Below are 27,977 nucleotides of genomic sequence, written 5' to 3' on the forward strand. Positions count from 1 at the left end.
ATGAGCGAATATTGTCCCCGATTTTGACATGCTCAGGCCATATTTGAACCGAATGTATGTCTTATGACTGGTTCCGAACATATTCGGTAATTTCTACTCTCATTGGCTCTAATGACGTCCAGCTGTGTTCTCCGAATATTGCAAAAACAAATACAAATACGCTCATCTCTAATGTTGAGAACTATAAGTCCCAGCATGCCGTCTGGAGCAGCACAAGGGAGGCTGTACCACAGCAGCAGCAGTTACCTCAGCTCCCCACATAGCAGCCTCCTGAAGGAAGGAGACGTGTAGGGACAGAGAGGAAATGTACACTCGCAGAGAGCGATGGTGCAGCCGCAGCTGGGCTCCGCCGTGTGTGTGACGCGCACTTGTCTCCGCTCCCTCAGCCTTGTGTATGTGTCTTCTGGCCGCACCCGCCCAGCACCAGGCTCTGCTGCTCTCATTGCCTTCTTGTCCTCGGTCGGAGAGCTGCACATTGTCGGGGCTCCCCAGGTAAGTGCAGAGCAGGGTGCGGGAGGGTGTGCAGGTGAGATGGCGGCACAGATGTTCCCAGCTGCTGGACATTACCGGGCTCATCCTCTTTCTCCTGGTTTAGCGTTTTTATTTGGCTTTATTTCCCCCCACTTTTCCCCTTATGTCACACAATGTTTGTAACGCAGGAACAAAGTGCAGAATGCATGCGGAGTTTCTCCTTCCAACACTGCAGTTTTCATGCGTTTACACATTTTTAAAAAAAGTGCTGCGAACTTACCCTAAGGAGTTTTCATTTTATTGGTGGGGTTCTGTCATTTTTTTTTTTCATATTTTTTTATTTTTATCTACTGGATTGGTGATTCGTGTTTTATAAGTATACCCCTATGAAATATTCAATATCAGTGATTTTTCTCTTAGGTCAAAAACCCAAAACCAATCCACCGGTCACAGTGTTGGTTTTCGATAGTTGGCCGTGTTCTCACGAGGAGGCTTCTTGCAGAGTTTTCGGCGCAGTAGCTCCAAGTTTTCAGATTTCGAGAGGTGTGTGTGGTTTTTTTTTTTTTCTTTTTTTTTTCACTCAGTTTCCACTGTGCAAAGGTACTCCTACCCTGGGGGTACATGCCCACGATTCGGAAGAGCAGCGTTTTGGGTGCATCTCCCCTACGCTGCATCCAAAACGCTGCTATTTCGTGGGCTCGTAGCCTAACACTATATGGAGTGGGTTTTTTTTGGGAGGATCTTGATGCTCCAAACAAGGCACTGCTCAAGCTGAAGGATGCAGAGAACGTTTTAGGATGAGAATACATGCCAAACACTTCAAAACTCTTTAGGAAAAAGGGGGGGATGTTTCTGGTTACAAAAAGAAAAATGGTGGAAGTGGCTTCCATTCAGCTGGGGCTATACGGAAACTTGAAGGACTCCCCTCACCCCTGGGTGTAGCGCTCCGCTGTTTCTCCTAACGCCCCCCATACACAGGAGATGGCTCCCTTCTGAGAGACACTTTGGCAAATAGTCGGGCTGATGGCCACTTTGGCCGACAAACACGTCAGTGGTCTCTTCCTGAGATCCGCTGCCAGACATCTTTGCCACCGGCCTATCTCTGGGAGACCAGAGCAGTCTGTCTGCAATTAAACAAGCCAAATCAACCACATATCTGACGAACAGTTGGCATGTACCCCCCACACAATAGCGTGCCCCCCTTATTTATCAGTGGTGCAGCCATCATCAACCATGTATGTGGTGGCTTTGGCCCGATAGTCATAAAGTGGAGAGGCAGACGCTGGTGACTATTTCTACATTCAGGCTGTGTGCCCACGTAACGATTTTTAAGCGTTTTTGCCGCGATTCTCGGCGCAAAAACGTTTAAAAATCGTGTACAGAACGCCCCCCATGCATTCCTATGGCATTGCACACATGCTGTGCTAATGCTGCACTTCTTTCTGCAGCGGAATCGCATCGCGGAAAAAATCGCAGCATGATCATTCTTTAGTGTAGAATCGCAAAGAATTGCCGCGATTCCGCACCCATAGGAATGCATGAGAATCGCTGACTTCCCTCATGTGGCTATGCCCACCATGCAGGAAGTTAAGCGTCTCATGTGTGGTTGGCACCCACGGTGTGGAGGAGAGGAGACTGTCCTCCAGGCCCTGGGTACCATACCCCTGTAAAAAAAAGAATAAAAAATCGGGGTATATTTACCTTCCGGCATCCCGCGCTGCATTCCCGGGCCTCAGCGTTTCCAGTGATGACGTAGTCTCGCGTGACTCTAGCGGTCTCGCAAGATCGCTATAGTAACGTGAGACCAACGTTATCACAGGTCTCGCAAGGCATTACTGGGAACGCTGAGGCCCGAGAATGCAGCGCGTGACGCCGGAAGGTAAATATACCCCGATTTTTTTTTTTTATTATTTTTTTTAGCATTTTAACATTTTATCTTTTACTATTGATGCCGCATAGGCCGCCTCAATAGTAAAAAGCTGCTCACACTTGTCAAACACTATGTTTGACGAGTGTGACCAACCTGTCAATCACTTTCCAAGCGATGCTTCAGATCGCTTGGAAAGTGCTTGAATATCGCAAGCGAAAATAATCGCGGTGAAATCGCGCGGAAAAAACCGCGCGATTTCTGGGAGTCCGGTTTTTAGTGTCCGGAATAAAACGTTACGTGGGCACATAGCCTCAAGCTTACTGTGGTAATGCAGTAAAGGACAATAGGGAGCTGGGAACCCCCACTTCTTGTGATTGTGGGGCTCCAAGGTTCAGGCATTCATCACCTTTGGATAAGGGTATGTGCACACGCTGCGGATTGTAGTGCGCGGATTTTGTAAAATCCGCAGGTAAATCTGCAGGTCAAAAGATTGCTCTGCGGTTTTGCCCTGCGGTTTTTCATCTCCACAATGGAGGAGATGGCAAACTGCAGCGGAATACGCAGAAAGAATTGACATGTCAATTCTTTCTGCGGTTTCAAAACCGCATAAAATCCGCACCGTCTGCACTGCGGTTTTTTATTCCCATAGGGAATAATGGTACTGTACATCGCAGCAAAAACTGCTGCAGACCCGCAGCAGAATCTGCAGCGTGTGCACACACCCTTAGTGATGGATCTGTAATGCCAATGTCCTCATTCCATCCTTGGCTCTATATATACTGCATGTGTGTGCACAAGCCGTAATACAACTGTGTGCATGATCCCGCATACACTGAGCGCACTGATCACCTCCTGTTACTGAAGAGCCTGGATTATTCCTCTTGATGAAACAATTATTATTTATTATTATAGCGCCATTTATTCCACGGCGCTTTACATGTGAGGAGGGGTATACATAGTACATACAAGTGCAGTAATCTTAAACAATACAAGTCACGACTGGTACAGGATGAGAGAGGACCCTGCCCGCGAGGGCTCACAATCTACAGGGAATGGGTGAGGATACAGTAGGCGAGGGTAGAGCTGGTCGTGCAGCGGTTTGGTGGATCGGTGGTTACTGCAAGTTGTAGTCATGTCGGAAGAGGTAGGTCTTCAGGTTCTTTTTGAAGGTTTCCATGGTAGGCGAGAGTCTGATATGTTGTGGTAGAGCGTTCCAGAGTAGGGGCATGCATAGGAGAAATCTTGTATGCGATTCTGGGAAGAGGGGAGTAGAGAAGGAGATCTTGTGAGGATCAGAGGTTGCGTGCAGGTAAGTACCGGGAGACTAGGTCACAGATGTACGGAGGACTGAGGTTGTGGATTGCTTTTGTATGTCATGGTTAGGATTTTGAACTGGTGTCTTTGGGTAATGGGGAGCCAGTGCAGGGATTGACAGAGGGGAGAGGCCGGGGAATAGTGGGGGGGGGACAGGTGGATTAGTCGGGCAGCACAGTTTAGAAGAGATTGGAGGGGTATTAGAGGGGAGGCCACAGAGCAGAGAAGCAATTGTATAAATGTGTCGAGAATTGGCCTTATAAATGGTGCTATTTGCAGATAGAGACGGCACAGCTTTGTTGCACCGTTATCGGCTTCTTTTGTGTCTGTACTGTTCTTTCCAAGTCAGCATACGCTGTGTGATTGGGCATTGTTACTTTTATTCAGTAGAGCTGTGCAGATGACTGTATTTTTCTAGATCGAATGTCCACATGTCACCTGTATAGCATCCGGTTATTAGTAGAGGACACTGTAACTGGTCTTGTCAATTATCTTCACTGCGGATGAGAATACAGATGAAAAATTTAGGCCATGTGCACATGTTGCGGATTCTGCTGTGAATGCGCAGCGTTTCAGGCTCTGCGGGTCCGCAGCAGATTTAGCTGCGTTATACAGTTCCATTGTTTTCAATGGTAAACTGAAAACCGCTGTGCACATGCTGCGGGTTCAAATCCACAGCATGTCAATTCTTTGTGAGGATTCCGATGCGGTTTCACGCCACCTCCAATGTAGAGGTGTGAAACCGCAGGGCTAAACTTCAAGCTAATCCGCAGGTCTTTTGACCTGAGAATTTACCTGCGGATTTTTCCAAAATCTGCGCGGAAAAATCCGCAGCACCTAAAACTACGTGTGCACATAGCCATTTTCTCTTTTTCTGGATGATTTGTTTTCCTACGACCTCACTGGGAGAGGCAGAGCTGACCCTTGTACGGAATTAGATTCAGTATAAGCTATGTTGGTAAAGATTTAGTTGCAGCCACGGACTAATGGTTACTGATCGTTTTTACATCATTGGCTCAAAAACGCAACTTGTTTCTTGAGGTGATGTCGTTTTACCACAGCTGAGCTATGAAAGGCCAATCTACAGGTGTGATGCTTTAGTATACGGTATGTCTGTAGTGGTAGAGGGCATATCACATTATGATATTGTCCAGCAATAAACGTCATAAGCTCTTCATGGAGGAGCAGGATGGAAACGTTCCTTCACAAGACTCCGTCCTCATCATCGCACACGTCCGCCGGGATTTAGCATCACTGTGTCTGGATACCATTATGCCCTTAAGTGGACAAGTAATGTGCTGTGTTCCTGGCAGTCGTCCATAGCATGTCCTGTACTAGTCATGTAGGAGTGATTTGGACAGTACAGCCCTGTGTAAGAAGATAATGCATGTTCCTTATGCTGGCAGCCGTCCATAGTGTGTCCTGTACTGGGGATACTACAGTCAGGTACTGTCCTGTGTAGGGCGGTAATGCACGCTCCTAAGGATTCTTTTACACTTGCCGTATCTTTGCGGCCCCAATGCATTTCTATGGGGCCACAAAAATTAGTAGGATGGTCGTGAGGGCCGTATTTGCGGCCGTGAAAAAATATCGAGCAAGCGCGATATTTTTCACGGCTTACGGACACGGCCGCAATGCATGTCAATGGTACTGCCAAAACAAAGTTAAGTTGTTTTTGCAGTACTCCGTATTTGCGGATCGCCGTTTTTTCCCCTTCTATTTGTTATAACGGAAAAACGGCGATCCGAGAAGGTTTTTTGCGGCCCTCAAAAAACACGGCAAGTGTAAAAGCAGCCTTATAATAGCAGCTGTCCATAGCATGTTCAGTACTGGGGATACTACAGTCAGGTATGAGTGGTGTGCACGGTACTGTCCTGGGTAGGGAGGTAACGCTCCCTATACTGGTGGTATATCATGTGATGGGTAGCTGGGAATGTTCTCTGTTTATTTTTATGCTGAAATCCTATTCATTCCAGATAAGATAAGTTGAAACCTTGCATCAGTACAGGGATGCATCCTACAGCTACACAGGCCAAGGGGACATGCCCACCACACTATGGACTAGTCACGAACCTCAACTACTGTAGCCACTGTGCTTCTTGTTTTTATATACTGTCATTTAGAAGATTTTCGGCTAGCTACGTTGACATGAGTTTTTTGCGTGGCAGTATTTCTGCACCAATTATGTAAATAAGGTTACCTGCGTTTTAGACTGCATTTTTTTTGCATGTGTTTTTTTTACGATTATTTGTACTGTGGTTTTTTTTCTCTTATGTCATGCTTTAAAGGGAATATGTCAGCAGATTTTTGCTATGTAATTGAGCGCAGCATAATGTAGGGACAGAGACCCTGATTCCAGCAGTCGCTGTTAGATTAGAATCAGTGTTTTATCAGCAGGCAATCCTCACTATTTCAGTGTCATGTCTCCTGGTCCATCCTCACCCACACCACTGACCAACAACTGTCACTATACAACAGTGGTCCCCAGCCTTTCTGACCTTGAGAGCCACATTAAGCTTATAGAGAGGGTTGCGAACCACATCCAGCTCCCACCCCCTTCAAAGTAGTGTCAACCAAAGCCCCCATTACATGTATAATGACCAAAGCTTTTCCACAGAAAGCACTCCAAAGCAGTACACTGAGATCCAGAGGTTCCCACAAAATCCTCTGTCAATATTCTCCCAACCCACTGTCACATCCAGCTTAGAGCACATCCTCCACTGTACCATCCCTAAAACATCTTTTTTTTTTTTTTTTTTTTGTTTGGGGGGTCAGTATAACAGAAAATACCCAAAAGTGACACCATTCTAAAAATGGTTCCCCTCAAGGTGCGCAAAACCACATTCAAGAAGTTTATTAACCCTTCAATTGGTTCGAGAACTAAAAGTACGCTGATACCCCACATGTGCGGAAAAGCCACTGTTTGGGTGCATGGCAGTGTAGAGACTGGTGGCAGGCTGGGGCGGAGGGTAGCGTGCTGTGGTACAGAGGTGGTGTGGCTGGTAGGTGGCGGAGGTGTGCTGTACTCACAGAAATGGGGGTGACCCGCTTCTTGACGTCGACAGGCACGAGACAGAGGCAGGAATTGTATTCAACAGGTTTACTTTTATTGGCCGCCCTCACGACGACCAGAACAAAACACGACAGATGTTTCACACTGTTATCCTCCTGTAGACAGGCCCGGGTACCTTCACTTGTACACTTTCTCTGTCAGGCGTACTTCGTGGCTATCCGCCGTGGCTGCCCTAGGCCAATCCACCACGGCATTTCACCTTACAAAGTCCACCAATAATCCAGGTCCTCACAGGCCGTCTCTGCCTTTGACCAATGTCCTATGTGGTCACCCCCCCGTGACCGTTTCCACTGTCCAAAGTCTCTGAGGGGTCTCCTTTGTGTGACAGACTCTCCTAACCTGTGAGCTCCCCTGGCTGACTGAAGCTTCTGGAGGCTTACCTCAGTATTTATTCAGGCAGACCAGGTAGCCCCACCCTCTGTCACCTGACAGTCACCTCTGCCCAATCAGAGTCACCTTGACCTCTGGCAGTCATGTAACACTCAAATGACAGTTACATAATCACTGCCATCGGCGCTCTCCAGTGACCTCTGATGGGCAGACTGCCACATGACACATGCTGTCAAACTCTGTCTCCTATCACAGACAGAACCGTACCCAGCTCAACCTCCCCACATTCTCCCTTCCTTTGCCCATTGTCGTCCTCGACAATTTGCGTCCTGAGGATGAACGTGGTGTCAATACCTGACATGGTCGTCACCTGAGTCGCACATACTTTCCGTCACACAGACCCTCTTGTCACACAGTCTTCCCTGCATCACACAGTCTCCCGGTCGCACAGACCTCTCTGTGTCACACAAACTCCTGTGTCACACAGACTTCTCTTACTCAGGCACCCGGTCCATTTTGCCTTCTCTCTGTCCCGTCGTCCTTTTAGCTTAACATCGTCAGGGTCGGCATATTCCACGTACCCGGGACCTGCTGAATACACATTTTCATTTTTCAAATAACATTTCTAACTCACTATACATATTACACATAGCTTCGACATACATTACTTTTTGATGGGTACAATATTTACCCTCTTCTTTGCAGCATTCTACATTACGTACCATACTATGCTTAAATTACTCACTAGTTTTGTTACCTATATCTACCAGTATCATTATGCAAAGCATTTTTTTTTTAAATAAAGCATAACATCTTTAAATTTTTAACAAACAAGGACACTAGTGTTCCCCCTTTCTTTGAGGAGAGCACTCCCCCGTATGCATCCCCGCTACACCAAGAGTGGGCGCACTTATTACACAATTGAGGACTTCGAACTGTCCCCAGGTCGTGCAACGGCGCATGAGAGTCCCCGGCAGTTCATTTAGCAGGATACTCTGGGCCACCTCCTGGCGGCCGATGTTTCGCCAATTAGCAGGGAACTCCACAGCCGTGAAGTCCCTGGGATGCTAAAAATACCTCTGGGCCTCGAGTGTCCCTGATGCCCAAGACCCAGGAGTCCTTGTCTCTTTCTATGGAGGCTCATACCCCTCAGGGGTAGGTGATGACCGCTACCGTATAGCTGCCGCAGGGGCAGTATTCGTTGTAATAGGAGACCGGGTCTCCCTCCCACAGAGCCCGTCCATGTCCTATGGGGGTCACATTGAGGTAGTCTTTGTGGCTGGTGGCGAGGTCCCAGATGAACCCGTAGCCTTTAGCGATCTTAGCATGTACAAGCCGCCCATATGATTGAGGGGTAGTCATGGCGGCCTCTCCTTCCTTATGTAGCAGTGCCCATACCTCCCGCTCTCTGGCCTTTTTCTTTGCAATTATCTCCGCCAACCAAGTGGAGGGTCCGGCGTAAGCCGCAGAGTCCGGTGGGCGGGCCGCAGTCGAGGTCATGGGCGAGGCAGAAGCGGCCACAGGCTCTGGTGTCGTATAGGCCGCAGCCGGCTTTGGCAGCGACGTCGGCGCGGCCGCAGGGGAGGCCGCAGTTGGAACCAAGGTCTCCACGGGCGGGGCCACAGATGAGGCAGCGGCCGCGCTCTCTGGTATTGCAGACATTGCAACCGTAAGTCCGGTTTCAGTTGGGGCCGGGAGCGTGGCTGATACAGCGGCCGTCAGTCTGGCAGGGGACACACCGTCATCCGGAACAGCCGGCATCACCGCACAAGGCGTCAGGCGGGGAGGCTGAGGGCCAGTGTCGGGACCCCGTGGTCTGTCCGATACTGGGAGCGTAGAAATCAGGCTGGGGTGGAATGCTGCAGGTGGGACCGTGGCACGCTCACCTTTACAGCCGCCGCTGCTCCCTGCAGACTTTCCCATCGCTCCATTCTTAGCCATGAGTCTTCACCCCGCCGTCCGGCAGGGCCGGCCTCCAGGCCCGACAGCTCCACAGGGAAACTCCCTGGGCAGGTTTCCAAATTTTGGAACATGAGGGTGCAGTTCTCTTCCAACGAACACCACTCCCTCCAGGGGCGGATGCTATAAAGCCACGAGCCATCCAGAACAAACAGCAGTGTCTGTGCCTGTTGCTTTGGGCCCCAAATCACCACAGTCAATTTTTTAACAGTCAGCAATCCACAGTCCAGTTCTCCAAATTGTAATCCACAGGGAACAAGACAAAGCAGTACTTCACCCCACACAGCTTGGGGCCTTTGCTCCTTGGTGGCAGGCCTGCTGCTGAAAATGTTGTATTGGCGGCGATGGATCCTGCCGACTACGCCAAATGTAGAGACCGGTGGCAGGCTGGGGCGGAGGGTAGCATGCTGTGGTATTTAGGTGGTGTGGCTGGTAGGTGGCGGAGGTGTGCTGTACTCACAGGAATGGGGGGGGTGACCCACTTCTTGACGTCGACAGGCACGAGACAGAGGCAGGAATTGTATTCAACAGGTTTGCTTTTATTAGCAGCCCTCACGACGACCAGAACAAAACATGACAGATGTTTCACACTGTTATCCTCCTGCAGACAGGCCCGGGTACCTTCACTTGTACACTTTCTCTGTCAGGCGTACTTCGTGGCTCTATCCGCCGTGGCTGCCCTAGGCCAATCCACCACGGCGTTTCACCTTACAAAGTCCACCAATAATCCAGGTCCTCACAGGCCGTCTCTGCCTTTGACCAATGTCCTATAGGGTCACCCCCCATGACCGTTTCCACTGTCCAAAGTCTCTGAGGGGTCTCCTTTGTGTGACAGACTCTCCTAACCTGTGAGCTCCCCTGGCTGACTGAAGCTTCTGGAGGCTTACCTCAGTATTTATTCAAACAGACCAGGTAGCCCCACCCTCTGTCAACTGACAGTCACCTCTGCCCAATCAGTCACCTTGACCTCTGGCAGTCATGTAATACTCAAATGACAGTTACATAATCGCTGCCATCGGCGCTCTCCAGTGACCTCTGATGGGCAGACTGCCACATGACACCTGCTGTCAAACTCTCTGTCTCCTATGACAGACAGAACCGTACCCAGCTCAACCTCCCCACAGCAGGGCTCAGAAGGGAGGGAGCTCCATTTGACTCTTTGAACACAAAATTGGCTGGAATCAATGGTGGGCGGCATAACACCACCACCAATTCTAACTCTAACCTCAACACACTCCTAACCCTAACTTTAGCCCAAGCCTAACCCTAATGGAGAAATGGAAACAAAAACTTTTTTTTTTTTTTTTTTTTTTTTTTATTAATTTTGCCTAACTAAGGGGGTGATAAAGATTGGTTTGACTTACTATTTTTTGTATTTTGATCACTGATGGGGTCTATCACAGTGATCAAAATGAACCAATATGAAAAATTTCCCATTGGTGCCGGCCAGCAGATCTTGCAGTGCGCCCGCCATTTTCTCCTGGAAGAAGATGCCGGCAGCCCGAGTGACGTCACAGGGGGTTGCATGGACACCAGAGGTACCGGGGAATGATCGAGGGACCTTATTTCTCTCTCCAGTACAAGACCCTTCCCTTCGGGTTATCAATGGCCCCTCAGGTATTCACCAAGTTAGTGGCAGAGGTTATGGCGTACCTGAGGGAACATGACACTTCGATCGTACCCTAGTTTAGACGATTTTCTGGTAATAGGCGGCTGGGCTCAACTGTGCAAGGAACAACTAGACAGAGTAAAGACTACCTTAGACCTGGGTTGGCTTTTAAACTTAAATCAAGGCTTGACCAAAAGATTATACAAGAGTTTCTAGGACTGATATTGGACTCACAGAAGCAAGTGTCGCCTCCCAGTAGAAAAAAGGGGGAAGATTATAGATCAAGTATCAAGAGCCTTCCAAAACCCATCCATGACTTTGAGAAGGGCCATGTCCCTGCTGGGTTCCCTAACCTCTTTGCTGGCAGACGAGTGGGCCCAGATACACACGAGATCTCCAGTGGGAGATTTTAAAAAACACATCTCTCTAAAAGGTCATTTGGAAGGGTGCATGACACTGTCTTTGGCTGCTACTATTCGTTCCCTGAGTTGGTGGGGAAATATGAGCAGTCTCACCAAAGGTGTCCCTTGGGTAACTAAAGTGTCCCGAGTAGTAACCACGGGTGCAAGCCCCTCTTGGGTGTGGGGGCTCACCTGGGCAACAAGGTTACTCGGGATCTGGAGGGGGCATGAGTTTGAGGGGTCCTCAAACCAAAAAGAGCTACTGGTGGTGAATTATGCCCTGATTGATTTTCTGGATGCCCTGCGAGGTCATCATGTATGAATATTTTCAGACAATCAGGTGGTGGTCTATCTAAACCATCATGGGGGAACCAGGTCACAAGCCCTGATGAACACGTCTCAGGTCTTCAGGTTGGCGGAAAGCAATCTCCTATCCCTTTCGGCACTACACATTTGGGGGATAGAGGCTCACAAGGCAGACTTATTGAGCCGCACTCAGTTAAGCTGCTGAAGGAGTCTGTTTTCAATCAGATTGTAAAAATGTGGGTTCTCCTGGTCATGGTTCTCTTCGCCAATATCGACAACGCGAAGGTAGACTTCTTTTGCTCCCTAGAGCCCAGAGGGAATTCTCAGGCTCTAGACTCCTTCATGGAATCAGAGCCTGGCATGTACCTTTGCCCCGGTCGTCCTCATACCAGCGGTCCTAAGAAAGATCAGGGAGGACAGGGCAAGAGTAATACTGATGGCTCCCTTTTGGCCACGAAGAACTTAGTTCTCCTGGCTGAGGATGATGATTATCACTGATCTTTGGGTTCTACCAGAAATACTGCACCTTCTTTCTCAGAGAACTGCATTTGACAGCATGGAATTTGAGAGGACGCTGTTGCAGGATGGAGGATTTTCACCTAATTTGGTGTCCACCCTGCTCAAGAGTAGGAAAATTGTCACCACTAGAGCCTACAGTAAAACCTGGAGAAAATTCTTATCCTCCTTGGGGGGTGAAAGTCCAGGATGGAGTACCTATTATGGCAATCCTTGAATTTCTGCAGAAAGAGTTGGAACGAGGCTTAGAAACCCGTGCCTTTAAAAGTTCAGGTAGCAGCTTCTGGAGGCCTTATATAATCAGGAAATTGCAGGCAAACTCTGGGCAGCATGATTTATTAGACCCTCTGCAAGATCTAGGCCCATTATCAGCCAGAAATTATTGCCATGGGATCTAAATTTAGTCAAATCAGCCCTAACAGGTCCTCCCTTTGAACCTCTGGATTCGATTCCTCTCAAGGTCATGTCCCTTAAAACCGTCCTTCTATTGGTTCTAACATCAGTACTTTACTGAGATCTTAGAAGATAGGGTTATTTTAAAACCTGACCCTGCTTACTTGCCTAAGATAGCATCTCGATTCCACAGGTCTCAAGAGGTAGTCTTTCTTTCCTTTAGTTTTAACCCCGAAAATAGGGAGGAAGAAAAATTCCACACCTTTTGCCATCAGTCACAATCCGTCGAATTTTGAAAACCGGATCCAGTGACTGATGCTGCTTGATCCGTCTTTTTCTCATTGACTTGTATTAGCGACGGAATGTGATGGATGGCCGCACGTTTCCTCTGTGGTCCGACGGATCCGTAGGAAAATCTTTGTCTGTCGGCCGGAGCCGACGCACAAAGAAACGTTTTTTTATCTCCGTCGAAAAGTCGAACAGCGACTGATTCGTCGCCGTCTGTCATCTGCTAGAATAGACGGATCCGTTAGTCCGTTGACGGATTCCGTTTTTTTTAAGTGAGCATGCTTAGTTTACCTCTGATCACTGGTGTTAGCTGATGGGACAACTGATCCCATCATCCGACACCTACTACGACTAATTGCAGTGAAAGCAGGAACGGCGGATGGGAGTATTCATCTGCCGCACCTGCGCTGAATATAAATAAAAAAAATAAATAAACGGCGTGGGTATCCCCCTATTTTTGATAAACAGTCAGACGAAACTCACTGCTGGCGGCTGCAACCCTCAGCTGTCAGCTTCAGCAAGGCTAGTTATCAAGAATAGAGGGGTTTCCACACTTTTTTTTTTTTTCTAAATTTAAATATATAAAAAAAAAATGGCGTGGGGTCCCCCCCATTTTTGACAACCAGCCTTGCTAAAGCAGACCACTGGGGGCTGATATTCTCAGGCTGGTAAGGGGCCATTGGACTTGGCCCCCCACTGCCTAAAAATAGCTGCCTGCAGCTGCCCAGAAAAGGCGCATCTATTACATGCGCCAATTCTGGCGCTTTGCCCGGCTCTTCCCACTTGCCCTGTAGTGGTGGCAAGTGGGGTAATAAGGGGTTAATGTCACCTTGCAATTGAAAGGTGACATTAAGCCGGATCAATAATGGAGAGGTGTCAGTAAGAAAAACACACACATTAATTAAAACCTCTTTTAATTAAATAATCACACCAAGTTTTTGACAACATTTATTAATCTGCTTATCCAAAAAAAAATGTTCTGTAAAAAAAAATAAAATAAAAAAATAACAATATACATACCTCTCCGCAGTTCAGGCAGGTCCCCCGCTGCAGTCCATCACAAGGGGTTAACTAGTTTACAACGGGGACCGGTGCTAATGCTACTGGCCCCTCTGTAAACCACTGCAGAATGAATTCATCTCTGCGCAGGTGCCCTGGCTGGTCGGGGATGAACTAATTAACGTGGGAAAATTTCCCACGCTGTCAGTTCACCGCCAGTCAGGCGGGGAGTCTGCACAGCCTCAGTGACTACCGCTGACGTCAGTGAGACTGCGCGGAGTTCCTGGCTGACCTGAAGTGAACTAGATAGCGTGGGAAAGTAATAAAAATATAGGGGGACCTCAAGTCATAATTTTTTTTTTTTTTTTTTTTTGGGGGGGGGGGTCCCCCTATTTTAATCAGTAAAGGCTGTGAAGACAGCTGCGGGCTGATATTTATAGCCTGGGAAGGGGCCATGGACAATGGCCGCCCCCGGCCGTGAGCTATTCCCCTCTGGTGCAGAAAATTGCATGGGAGCCCACGCCATTTTTTTAAAATATATATTGCTATATAGCCATGGCTATATCTATGTATTCTATCTGTCTGTGTGTGTGTCAGTCAGATCCGTCGAAAAAACGGATCCGTCGTATCAGTTTTTCACAATCTGCGACGGATCCGTCGAGCTGACGGATGGTGACTGATGGCAAAAAAACTGATGTGTGAAAGAGGCCTTAGTTATAAAGGTGTTTGGTTCAGTACCTAGAGTCCACCCAGGGGTGTAAGAAGGAAGGATGGATCTCTGCATGTTTTTAAGGGGCCTAGAGAGGGACTCAAAGCCTCCGAAAGTACCTTGGTGAGATGGATAAGAGATGCAATATCGTTGGCCTACTCGTCTACTAGGAATGTCGCCCCGGAGGGTCTGAAAGCTCATTCCAAAAGAGTAGTGGCAACCTCCTGGGCAGAAAGGTTTTGGGTATCAATAGAGCAGATCTGTAAGGCTGCAACCTGGTCATGACCACCTACCTTTTTCAGGCACTATCAGCTGGACCTAGCCACCTCTTCTGACCTAACCTTTGGGAGAAGGGTTCTACAGGCTGTGGTCCCTCCATAAAATACAATTCTCTGTAATTCTCTCTGTTGTGTTGTCATGGGGGAAGGAGAAAGACATAGTTACTTACTGATAACGGGATTTCTCAGAGCCCATGACAGCTCCCGTTTATTCCCTCCCGTCAGTCACGTGTGGGTGATCACGCTTTCACTGTTTGTAGTGTGATTTATGTATAAACAAGGTGTGTTTCTGATAAGTAATATAATTTAACTATTGTCAATGACCTGGAGGTCCTCCTATGCGCTGTAAACTGATGCGAGGGAGATATACCGCCCTTTTATCTGTAGGTTTCCTGTCCCTGAAGGGCGGATCCCCTCGCTCCATGGTGCTGTCATTGGCTCTGAGAAATCCCGTTACCGGTAAGGAACTGTCATTTCTTTACTTTTACCATGCTGCACTGTGGCCTAGATGTTGGAGGTCGAGTCAGTACGTAAACATGAAATGCGCTACATACAGCTTTTGGTGGCATGTTTTCACACTTTTGATGTATTTCTAACATGCTTTGATCCAAATACCTCTCAATTACTGACAAATTCATGAAATGATTTCTGCCAGTGGTGTGAAAGTGTCTTTTGTTTTTTCTCCATACTCCAGTTATTTTAACACATATTTTGCGAAACGTGCAACTTTCTTGCTTAAGGCTATGTGCACACGCTGCGGTTTTTGCTGCGGTTCCGCCTCGGTTTTGGCCGCAGCAGAACTGCAGCAGTTCTGCAGACAGTGTACAGTAGCATGTTAGGCCTGTTTCACACTTCCGTTTTTTCAAATCCGACAAAATCCGTTGGTTTCCGTAAAAAAACGGATCCGCCATTTTTTTTGCAGGATCCGTTTTTGTCCCATAGCGGTTACCGCGGATCCGTCAAACGGATCCGTTTTTTTTAAAACGGATCCGTTTGCATCCGTTTCCATCAAAAAAACGGAAACGGATCCGTTTGGCGGACACAAAAACGGAAGTGTGAAACAGACCTTATCCTATGGGATTAACAATCTGCTGTGCACATGCTGCGGATTTTTAACTGCAGAAAAGCTGCGGTTTTGAATCCGCAGAAAGAATTGACATGTCAATTCTTTCTGCGGATTCAAAACAATTGACATGTCAATTGTTTCTGCGGATTCTGCTGCGGTTTGCCACCTATTCCATTGTCCAGGTGGCAAACCGCAGGGCAAAACCGCAGGCCAATCCGCAGGAAAAACCGCAGGTCATTTTACCTGCAGTTTTACTTGCGGTTCCGCAGATAAGAATCCGCAGACCAATCCGCAGTGTGTGCACATAGCCTAAAAGTCACAAAACAAGTTGGACAGACTTTTTTTTTTTTTTTTTTTTTTATTTCTGCACAAAATGCATGAATCCTGTGCATCATTTTGATTAATTGGGCACAAAACAAGTCGGCAAAAAACCACAAGTCACAAATGAAGTGACTTTTTCTCCTGGACTGCACTATAAGGCTTTGTGTACATGAAGCCTTTTTAAGGCTAGTTTCACACTAGCGTTTTTGAGCGCAGCGACAGCCTGCGCACGGCCGCCGCTAAGCCCCGCCCCCTGCCGCGCCTCCGTCGGTAGCTCCGCCTACCGGCGCATGACGCTGCATGCGCCCTGCGTCCCCTATCTTTATCACTGGGGGCGCAGTATGCGTTTGGCGGCGCATGCGTCCTTTTGACGGTGCGCCGACCTGCGCCAAACGCAACCTGCTGCAGTTTGGTTGCGCCGGAGCACCGTCAAAAAGGCACATGCGCCGCCAAACGCATACTGCGCACGGCCTGCGCCCCCCAGTGATAAAGATAGGGGACGCAGGGCGCATGCAGCGTCATGCGCTGGTAGGCGGAGCTACCGGCGGGGGCGGGGCTTAGCGGCGGCCGTGCGCAGGCCGTCGCTGCGCTCAAAAACGCTAGTGTGAAACTAGCCTAAGGAGGATTCCGCACGGAGACTGCCAAAAAAACGCCAATTAAATGAAAATATAGCAGAGCAATGGCAAAATGACATTACTGTACATGTTCCTTTTAGTGTAATTTCTTTTAACCACTTGAGAGTTCTGAAATCCTGAAGAAGTTAAAGGAGTCTCCAGAGTAGTCGGCCCACTTAGCATGTTACCACGCGTCCCATCTTCAGAGAGGTGCACTTCTGATTATGTGCAGTATGCCTCAGTGAAGCCAGGATTTGTACACTCATAGGATCTATGATGAGAGGGGAAGAAGCTGTGCGCTTGCGCAAGGTATGTATAATGCTTAAGATGACGCCGGCAGTGGCCTGACACTTGTATATTATCACGCCCACTAGTCAAATGTCTCATTTACATGTAATAAATGGTGGACCTAAAGATCTGACATATGGAGACACCTGCTGGTGGTCCTGAGGGCTGGGGTGGACCTGACAGGTTCCCTTTAAAAGAAGTGATTTGTTCACTTTTCGGATGTCTTCCACTTAGAAGCTACCCGCTCTCTATACTCCGCAGTATGGACTGATGACGTATATGAAATAAACCATTGCAGGTTTATGGTATATTTGCTTAACAATTGTCAGAGCCAGCTTTGGGGGCAGGCAGACAAGGCAGCTGCCTAGGGGACCCTAGTCAGTGGCATGCTGCTTATAGTGGCACACCACACGCCCGCTATGGGGCCCGTGAGTCAGGGGGTAACGGCGCTATTCAGTAACCCACCCCACCCCTGCATTCAGCTGTATCTTCTTCATAGATGCCGATACAGTTGAAAGCAATGATGGGGGAGAGACTGTCAGATTATGCTCCTTTCCCCATCATTTGCCTATGATGCAGCGGGTGCGTGATGACGTCACTTCATCATTCACCATGCTGTGCAGGGCAGTGGAGCTGCCGAGACACTCTGCAAAGACTAGAACTGTGGGGGAATGAGGAGGAGAGGTGGTTTTTTTTTTTTTTTTTTTTTTTTTTTTTTAACTCTAAGAGACTGCATTATACGGGGAGTGCATTATATTAAACAAGCAAAATGCTGCCTAATCATCGAGTGATTAGACTGTATATTCCGGAACAAAAATCATTGTTCTCAGCAGCACATCGCCTGGTGAAAAAATTATTTTTAGCCAAGCATATGAACCCAATATGTTGATAAGGGTCTTTAATCTGGTGCACTGAAATATGCATGATCTGATGGAGTTTCCTGTTTGAGGATGGAAGCTGATGTCTAGATAAGATGTCCCAGATAAATGTTTTCTAGTATAATTAGTACGTCTATGAGCAGCTCCCAGCTAGCAGCCTGGTTTTAATATCCTTCATTTCTTGCCAGCACTTGTGATTGTGCAGCAGCCGCTTTATTACATACACTGTGTGCTCTGATGAGAACTTGCAGAATGTTTTCTGCATGGAAATGTGGCTCGTTAGAGAATATTTGGGCAATGCCTACACAGAGTAGAACAATCTAAACCTTAAAGGGAGTCTGTCAGTAGGATTGACTCTCCTAAAAGCTGTCCATATGGGCATGTATGTCATGGGAAGCTGAATAACATGATATCTTTATCAGTAATGCTGCACACAAGGGACCCCAGCCCCCGACCAAGATCATCACGGACAATACCACCACTTACAGGCTCATTTCGATGTAGGCAGGACACCAAATTTGCCTGCAAAATGTGTCAGACATGACTGTGGGTCATCCTGGAAAGAGTATTGGAATAGGTATATTTTTCTGCTTTTTATCGTATAGATTGCACTAATGTAATCTGACCTATGTCACCCCTGCACTAACCCCGAGGAGGAAGTTGCCTGACATCACATTAACAGCAACAGATCTTCAAAGCAGCCTAAAATGCAGACGTCCCATGATCTAGAAGCTGACATAAAATAAACTATATTTTATGTCACGCAGTCAGTGCTGTGATATAAAAGCTACGGGCACGTTTGAATGTTTTGGTTTTTTTTTGTTTTGTTTTTTTTTACATGTTACTGGCTAACTTTTAAAATTTCAGTCCTCAATCTTCATTCATTTTCAGATGCCCATGATATGCAGTTTGCAGCCAGATCCAAGGTTTTTTTTTCTCTTGTGGAGGTGACTCCCAATAATGTAGGCTGGATATGAGCTTTGTGTCTATCTCCAGAACTGCACTTATTGCCTCTTCATGTGCTTTCCTCTTTTTCTACCCACCCTGAGACTGTTGATGCTTTCCACGCTCTCCACACTGGAGATCTGTTTACAAACACTTTCATGTGAAACTTGGAGAAGGGAGTGGAAGAGCAGTTAAAGTAAGACATTCTGTATTAAAAGTTAGAAAAAATAACATCCTGTCTCTCCCTCTTCTAAAATGTCAGTCTCCTTATGACCACGATGCAAAAATCTTTGCCTGGAAATAGAGCTTGGTGCATACCCTCCTAGACAATGAGTCATATGTGTCTTGGGAAACTAAAATTTGTTTGAGGAGTAAAAAAAAAAAAAAAAAGACCTCTGCTCAGTGTCATGGGGATTAGGAATGTTTGTAGTATCACATACTCAGTCCTTTTATGACCAGACTCTCCATAACTGTCTTCAGACACACTCCTCCCTGAAATTTCAGCGCTGCTAGGGTAACCAGGTAGTGCATCATATTTACTGATAAGATCTTAAAGGGGTTTTCTGGGCTGAAAACAAGCTGGTAGTCACGTACATTGTTTCTAATGTGCATATGCATGTTTACGTGGGTGGGGGACAGTCACCAGACCTGCACAATGACCGGTTACCCTCTGCCCCTGGACAAGTTAGAATTGTCCAAAGTATGGATTTCCTTTTGGCTGTAGACAGGCGGCAGTCATGATGTGGCTAGATGTCTTGTCGGTGAAGCAGCTGTTAGCCTTAAAGGAAGATGTGCAGAAAAATAAAGGAAAGCCTACAGTGTGACTGCTGCGTGTGAACACAGCCTTCGTGTCGCCCTGTAGTGATGATGCAGGCTAGATTTCAGTACTAAGCTGGTAGATTCGGGTGTGCGAGTGATGTTTGGCTTGTTCCTCTTCCCCTGACACTGAGCCGAGCGGAAAATAGAGGGAGAATGTCTAGTCACAAAGTTGGTTGCTTTGCCAAATTCTTGTGCATATTGCAGCTTTTAGCTAGGCGGGATCGGAGCTTGTTCCATTAACCGGCCTGAAATGGGAGTGCACTACAACCACCAGCATCCTGCTTGTCTCGCAGAGCAGCTCACCATCCCTATATGCCTCGCCCGTTCGGAGCAGACTGGTAGCGGGAGACGCCCCATCTTTATTTGGCTGCTCTTGTTAATGCTGCAGTTGTACTTTTATTACAGATTACCTCATACTCTATAGTAACAGGAAATGTCTGTGACTCATGCACCCGAGCTGCTGAAATATCTTCCTTTTTACCTTAAAATGGAACTGTCCTTTCAACAAACTTCTCATAAATCAATAGTACTGGGTATAATGGAAGACTTTGTAATAGATCTTATCAGAGAAATCGGCTTCCTTCCCCGCGGACTCGGATACACACTCGGCTCTGCTGTGTAATGTCCTCAGTCGCTGCAGCTTGTCTCCGTGAGCTAAAAAGTGACTGACAAGCAGGCGGTCCCCCTCGTGTGCTGAGCGGTCTAGGGGAGAAATCGCCACGGCTCATCCCATCACAAGAAGCGGAGGACTTCAAATTACAGAGAGCGCGTGCAGAGAGGAAAACGGGTGAGAATGCAGGATAAGTCACATGGGCACCAATGGTGTTATTCCAAAAGAGCAGGCGCCGGACACCTTGTTCTGAAAAAAACTAGGACAGGCAACTGAAAACTAAAGTTGTGATTCCAAAAGCACAGATGAGATTTGTGACCTGTTTTTATCTCTAGGTAAATAGAGAAGTTATTGTGTGTAAAGAACTTGCAGAATCTACTTTACTTCTAATTCGCAGCACAGACTGACCAAGGTCCATGTTAGGGGCAGCTTACATCCATGAGAGGACTATGACGGTTCATAAGTGCTTTACCAAATTTTTTTTTTTTTTTATTTTGTAGAAATCTCCCATTGAATTTCTATGCTTATTTAGGCCCTATTCAGAGTCATGAACGACTGCTACCGTGTTTTTCATGGATGGAACATTTGCCTATTATAGTCTATGGCTGTCACATGAAAGCATTTTTTTTTTTTAATTTGCAGACCAGCAATATAGTGTGCACACATGCAGCGGTCTAATGTGATGTTTAGCTGCAGGGAGAAATATAGTCACATCCTCCCTTCAGCTGCTCACTTCCAATTATCTGATTGGTGACAGTGAGCAGTCATTGCTGAACAGAGCATTGTAATTGCGCTCCATAAGTGACATCATACTCTGCATAGTCACTAGATGCAGGTGCCACCCAGATGACTCAAGGCTAGCGGCTGCAGGGAGGATGCAACAGCATTTTCTACCTGCAGCTAAGCACCATGTTAAGTTTGGGGAATAGTATTTCTATTTACAGGTGCATCTCACTAAATTAGGCTATCATCAAAAAGTTAATTTATTTCAGTTCTTCCATACAAAAAGTGAAACTCCTATATTGTAGAGTCAATACAAACAGCGATGTACGGTATTTAAAGTGTTTTATTTCTGTTAATGTTGATCAATATGGCTTACAGCCAATGAAAACCCAAAAGTCGTTATCACAGTAAATTAGAATAAAAATGCCTGCAATAGCTTCCGAAGTGTTTAAAAAGGTCTCTTAGGCTAGTTTCACACTAGCGTTATCAAGCACAGAGCCGCCGCTAGGCTCCGGTCAGCTCCTCCTATGGTCGCGTGACAATGCATGCGATCAGCATACCCTATATTTAGCGTTGGGTACGCTGGCCGTGCGCTGGTATGGTTTTGCTGGCACATGTGCCATTTTTGTGCTACGCCGACGTGCGCCAAACGCACTCTGTTGAATTTTTGTGCGCTCGGCGCAGCGCAAAAAGGGCGGATGCGCCGTCAAAATTATACCAGCGCACGGCCAGCGTACCCAACACTAAATATAGGGTACCCTGATCGCATGCATAGTCATGCAACCATAGGAGGAGCTGACCGTGGGGGTGTGGCCGGAGCTTAGCGGCGGCCCTGCGCTTGGTAACGCTAGTGTGAAACTAGCCTTAGTCTGTTTCAGTAGGCTCCACAATCATGGGGAAGACTGCTGACTTGACAAATGTCCAGAATGTAGTCATTGACACAATCCACAAGGAGGGTAAAACACAAAAGGTCATTGCTAAAGAAGCTAGCTGTTCAGAGTGCTGTATCCAAGCTTATTAATGGAAAGTTAAGTGTAAGGAAAAAGTGTGGTAGAAAAAGGTGCACAAGCAACCAGAATAATCTCAGCCTTGAAAGAATTGTTACAAAAAGGTAATTTAAAAATTTAGGGGGGATTCACAAGGAGTGGGCTGCTGCTGAAGTCGTTGCTTCAAGAGTCACCATACAGACGTATCCAGGACATGGGCTACAAGTGTCACATTCCCTGTGTCAAGCCACTCTTGACCAATAGACAATGCCTGAAGCGTCTTACCTGAGCCAGGGAGAAAATGAACTAGACTGTTGCTCAGTGGTTCAAGGTGTTGTAAAATTTACTTTCATCTGAAAACATGTCATTTGGAAATCAAGGTCATGGAGTCTGGAGGATGAGTGGAGAGGCACACAATCCAAGCTGCTTGAGGTCTAGAGTGAAGTTTCCACAATCAGTGATGGTTTCGGGAGCCATGTCATCTGCTGGTGTAGGTCCACTGTGTTTAATCAAGACAAAAGTCAGCGCAGCCGTCTACCAGGAAATTTTGGAGCACTTCATGCTTCCCTCTGCCGACAAGCTTTTTGGAGATGGAATTTTCATTTTCCAGCAGGACTTGGCACCTGTCCACAATGCCAAAAGTACCAAGACATGGTGTAATAACAGTATCCCTGTGCTTGATTGGCCAGCAAACTCGTCTGACCTTCACCCTATAGAGAATCTATGGGGGGTATTGTCAAGAAGAAGATGATACAGACCCAACAATGCAGACGAGCTGAAGGCTGCTATCAAAGAATCCTGGGCTTCCATAACACCTTGGCAGTGCCACAGGCTGATCGCCGCCATGCCACATTAATGCAGTAATTGATGCAAAAGGAGCCCCGACCAAGTATCGAGTGCATTTACTGAACATACATTTCAATAGGCCAACATTTCGGATTTTAAAATCACTTTTTCAAGCTGGTGTTTTACAAAGTATTCTAATTTACTGAGATATTGTTTTGGGTTTTCATTGGCTGTAAGCCATAATCAACATTAACAGTAATAAAAATGCAAAATAGATCATTCTGTTTGTAATGACTCTATATAATGAGTTTCATTTTTTTGTATTGAAGAATTGACATAAATTAACTTTTTGATATTCTAATTTAATGAGAAGCATTTGTACTCTGCAGCAACAGAATGGTAGAACTCTGATTGTAGAGTGTGTACAAGCCCTTCACTTAGCTGGCCACACTGGCCAAATCCATCAGCGCCCTGCTCCCAGCATTGACACCTCTCCTGCCTTTCTCTTGGTGTTAGAAATAAGAGGCAGGGATGGGGTTGTGCGCAGATCAGAGAGGAGTGGAAAGGATTCATCTATTTCTCAGGGAGGACTTAACTAAAAAAAAAAGTTGCAGATAATGTGGAAACATATGCAGGGGATAACGGTCCAGTGACTCTGTGCTGATACATGGGAGTCATGCCCCGGTGTGTTTGCTGTCTGGTGTGGCCCCATCTGTTTTCAATGTGTTTGCTCCCCCGTGGTGTGTCCTGTCTAGTTGGAGGAGCTTTGCGCAGTCGACAGTTGGTGAGCAGCCATTTTGCATTAATAAGGAGCTGCTGGCAGCGCAGTGACGGGTGAATCCGTGAGTGACATTTGTTGTGTTTACCTTCTTGTAGTGTGAGGAACCTGAATCCTTGCTCACACAAGACCTAGATTCAGGTGGGACATCTTTGAGTTCGATATCCATAGGCTCCAGTGTATACCACTTCCTCAATTGACCGTAGGTGCGTTTACATAAAACAAGTTGAAGCTATCTTATCCGTCCCTATAATCTCCACATCAGGCCCTGCTTGCATAAGGTGTAGTTGCAAGGATAAAGGTAGTGTCACACTTGGCGATGTACCAGCGATCCCGACCAGCGATATGACGCGGTCAGGATCACTGGTACATCGCTAAGTGGTCGCTAGTGAGCTGCCACACAGGCAGATCTCACCAGCGACATCGCAGGGGACGGGGGTCGCTACTTACCTGTCACACTAGGCGATCCTGCGTCCTCCCGCCTGGCTCCACACTCGTCTCTCCACAGGAAGCGGCGCAGGAAGCTGACGACGAGAAACAGTCCAGGACGTTCTCGCGCGATCAGCGATAACCAGCGGGGGAGCGGGTTGTAGGTAAGTATCACACACACAGCGATATCGCTAGCAATATCGCTATAATGTCACAAGTTATAGCGATACTGCTAGCGATATCGCTGTGTGTGACAGTACCTTAAGACCCAGACACAAATATGGACACCAAAAGCGACAATAGAGCTTCTGATTAGTGATGAGCGCAAGTGCTCCAGTTTGCCCAGGGTGCTGAGGTATGCACCGAGTCTTGTGGGTGCTAAACATGTTGCTTGGAGTCCTCCCTGCTGCATGTTTCGCAGCTGTCAGCCACAAAACACATGGATTGCCTGATATATCGCATGTTTTGTGCCTGACTAACAGCTGCACATGCGGCTATGAGGACTCAAACATGTCACTCGAGCACCCGCAATACTCTGCATACCCGAGTACCCTCGGCAAAATTATGTAACGAGCACTTGCACTCATCATTATGTCTGATCAACAAGCGTGTGTCACTCTTACAGGGGTAGCAATGGCCAACGCCCTCTAGCTTGTCTGTAAAAACTTGCTGGTAACAGGCTGGATCAAACATCTACAAGGTGTGACCTGGTTGTGTCAGGTCCAAGAGGGACTTGGAATGAGATATGAGTTATTGTGATGCAGCAAAGTAATAATCAAAATAATAAAAATGATCTTTATTTTTATATAACGCTGCTAACATATTCCGCAGCGCTGTACAGTTTTCACACATTATCATCGAAGTTATGGTGAACCATAGAAGCTGCTATACAGAGATGGTTTTGTTATGTGGGGACACCGCAACAGACCTACACCAACAGACCTACACACAGAGTTTCATAATAGAGCGCAAAAGCAGGGGGAGAGTCTGTGGAGCCAGAGGGTTGTGCTGACGTACCTCACCCGGATAGACTGCTTCGGGAGCATTTTATGATTGGCCTCATAACCATTCCATCATACAGGTGCTGAGCGCATAAGTGATACCATCAACCCTCATAACCATAGATCAGAAAGCTCTTCTAACAGGGATAAAAGTGCCTTGGTCTGGCAATCGATGGAGTTCATGGTATCAGACCCCCCATTGATCTAAAAGTTTTCACTTATTCTGTAGATAGTCGATAACCTGTTCTAACTGGGATACACCTGGTACGGTAGTCTTAAAGGGAAGGTGCTGTGTTTTTTCATAATTTAATGTAAAAAAGAAAATAGTATAAAAAGATATTGTCCCTTAAGCTTGACTCAGTGGTGTGTATGGATTTTTTTTTTTTTCTGTAGTAATGCAGCCACTGGGGGCTGACATCTTACCTTTCTGGCTGCTGAACGACACTTTCCATGCTCATTTACGGCAGTCCCTGGGCATAAGAGACAATAGTTGGCTGCCGACCCTATCTCTTTCATTGCAGCTGCATCAGGAGTGAACTGGCCACGCCTCTGTGGGCAGCTCAATTCACAGCTGTAGGTGTGGCCAGGCGCCATCTTATTAGAGCTCAGTGCGTTCCTTTTAGCTCCATTTACACTCCATTGCAAGCCCTGGATGCTGTACTGTTCCAGCATAACGGCTTGTTCCCTCTGCACATACCAGCTGTAGGAGAGGAACCAGGACGAGCTGCTGGACACCAAGCTGCTCTTTCCAAAACACACGGCCAGCTGCTGCCCCTGCTCTTGCAAAACATAGGAGGAGCTGCTCCCTGCTGTTTCAAAACACTTGGCAATCTGCTGGACATCTAATCCTCTCCTATGTAATACTGACTGCTGAGCTGTGTATCTAATCCTCTCCTGTGTGATACTGACTGCTGAGCCATGTATCTAATCCTATCCTGTGTTCTACTGACTGCTGAGCCGTGTATCTAATCCTATCCTGTGTGATACTGGCTGCTGAGCCGTGTATCTAATCCTATCCCGTGTGATACTGCTCTCCTGAAATACTCTGTGCTGCTGTCACCCTGCTCCTCCCCCATATATCTCCCTCTGTGCCCCCCCATAGACCAGCACACTGCTCTCCTGAAATACTCTGTGCTGCTGTCGCCCTGCTCCCCGAATCCTTGCTGCCTGCCATCCTCAGTGACCGAAGACCCCATTCCTCTCCTCAGATCCTGTCCTGGCGATGTGTGAAAGCGAGGCGACAGGGGCCTGATATATGGTGGAAGGAGCAGGGTGACAGCAACACAGAGTATTTCAGGAGAGCAGTGTGCTGGTCTATGGGGGGCACCTTGTTCGGTGCCAGGGATTGTACATAGAGCGCTGTGTTTTATACACATGGATGTACCGTCTGCTTGTCTGCTCCACAGAAATCCAGGAAACATGTCTGCTGATTGATGGCCTGTTCTGATCCATACTTTACATGCAAAGACAGTCAGTAATTTTGCAGGCCCCATCAAAATGGCTGCTCACTGTGTTCCTAAATGTCATCCTCTCTTTTCCCTTAGCAAACACCCAGAAGGGGAGGAGAGGAGTGACACCACACCCATGTCAGCAGACTCCGCCCATATTTACTCCAGTGCAGTAATGTGAGCTAGTTGTACACTAGGTTTTTGTGCCAAACTTCAGTAGCTGCTCCCCCTAGTGTTAACAAGTGGAAATGCCAAACTTTTTAAAATTATTTTTCATATTTTACAAAATTAAAAACAAATGATAATCTTTTTTAAGAAAATGTAAACATTAATTCTTTACATTTTTTTTCAATTGCTGTAAAAAATTTTTTGGGATGTCACCTTCCCTTTAACCCCTTCACTACCAAGGGTGGTTTGCACGTTAACTACCGGGCCAATTTTTACAATTCTGACCACTGTCCCTTTATGAGGTCATAACTCTGGAACGCTTCCATGGATCCCGGTGATTCTGACATTGTTTTCTCGTGACATATTGTACTTCATGTTAGTGGTAAAATTGCATTCAAATAACTTGCGTTTATTTGTGAAAAAAACGGAAATTTGGCGAAAATTTTGAAAATTTCGCAATTTTCCAACTTTGAATTTTTATGCCCTTAAATCACAGTGATACGGCACACAAAAAACTTGATAACTAACATTTCCCACATGTTTACTTTACATGAGCACAATTTTGGAACCAAAATTTTTTTTTGTTAGGAAGTTATAAGGGTTAAAAATTGACCAGCGATTTCTCATTTTTGCAACACCATTTTATTTTTAGGGACCACTTCACATTTGAAGCCACTTTGAGGGGTCTATATGATAGAAAATACCCAAAAGTGACACCATTCTAAAAAATGCACCCCTTAAGGTGCTTAAAACCACATTCAAGAAGTTTATTAACCCTTTAGGTGCGTCACAGGAATTTTTTGAATATTAAAAAAAAAAATGAACATTTAACTTTTTTTCACAAAAAAAATACTTCAGGTTCAATTTTCTTTATTTTACCAAGGGTAACAGGAGAAATTGGACTGCAAAAGTTATTGTGCAATTTGTCCTGAGTACGCTGATACCTGATATGTGGGGGGGAACCACTGTTTCGGCGCATGGCAGACCTCAGTAGGGAAGGAGCGCCGTTTGACTTTTTCAATGCAAAATTGGCTGGAATTCAGATCGGACGCCATGCCGCGTTTGGAGAGCCCCTGATGTACCTAAACAGTGGAAACCCCCCAAGTGACCCCATTTTGGAAACTAGACCCCCCAAGGAACTTATCTAGATATGTGGTGAGAACTTTGAACCCACAAGGGCTTCACAGAAGTTTATAACGTACAGCGGTACAATTAAAAAATCATATTTTTTCCACAAAAATGATCTTTTCACCCCCAATTTTTATTTTTCCAAGGGTAACAGGACCTTAAAAGTTATTGTGCAATTTGTCCTGAGTACGCTGATACCCCATATGTGGGTGTAAATGACTATTTGGGCGCATAGCAGAGCTCGGAAGGGAAGCAGCGCCATTTGACGTTTTTGGCTAGAATTGAGATCGGACACCATGTCGCGATTGGAAAACCCCTGATGTACCAAAACACTAGAAACCCCCCACAAATGACACCATTTTGGAAACTAGACCCCCCAAGGAACTTATCTAGATGTGTGGTGAGCACTTTGAACCCCCCAGTGCTTCACTGAAGTTTATAACGTCCGGGCGTGAAAATAAAAAAATCGTATT

General features: G+C 46.7%; 1 protein-coding gene across 2 annotated transcripts in view; it reads left to right on the plus strand.

The window, feature by feature from the left end:
• Positions 1-230: 230 nt before the first annotated feature.
• The window catches only part of MYADM (myeloid associated differentiation marker), a 45,048-nt gene continuing 17,301 nt past the window's right edge, over positions 231-27,977 (plus strand). The window contains exons 1-2 of one of the 2 annotated variants that reach the window (XM_073571162.1): positions 231-492; positions 892-1,014. The gene's annotated coding sequence lies outside the window, so the exon portion shown is untranslated. The remainder of the gene's footprint in view (positions 493-891; positions 1,015-27,977) is intronic. The other variant, XM_073571161.1, reaches the window with a different exon arrangement.

Source organism: Dendrobates tinctorius, unplaced genomic scaffold (assembly GCF_039654945.1).
Source record: "Dendrobates tinctorius isolate UK_male_01 unplaced genomic scaffold, ASM3965494v1 ptg000028l, whole genome shotgun sequence".
NCBI classification, from domain to species: Eukaryota; Metazoa; Chordata; class Amphibia; order Anura; family Dendrobatidae; genus Dendrobates; species Dendrobates tinctorius.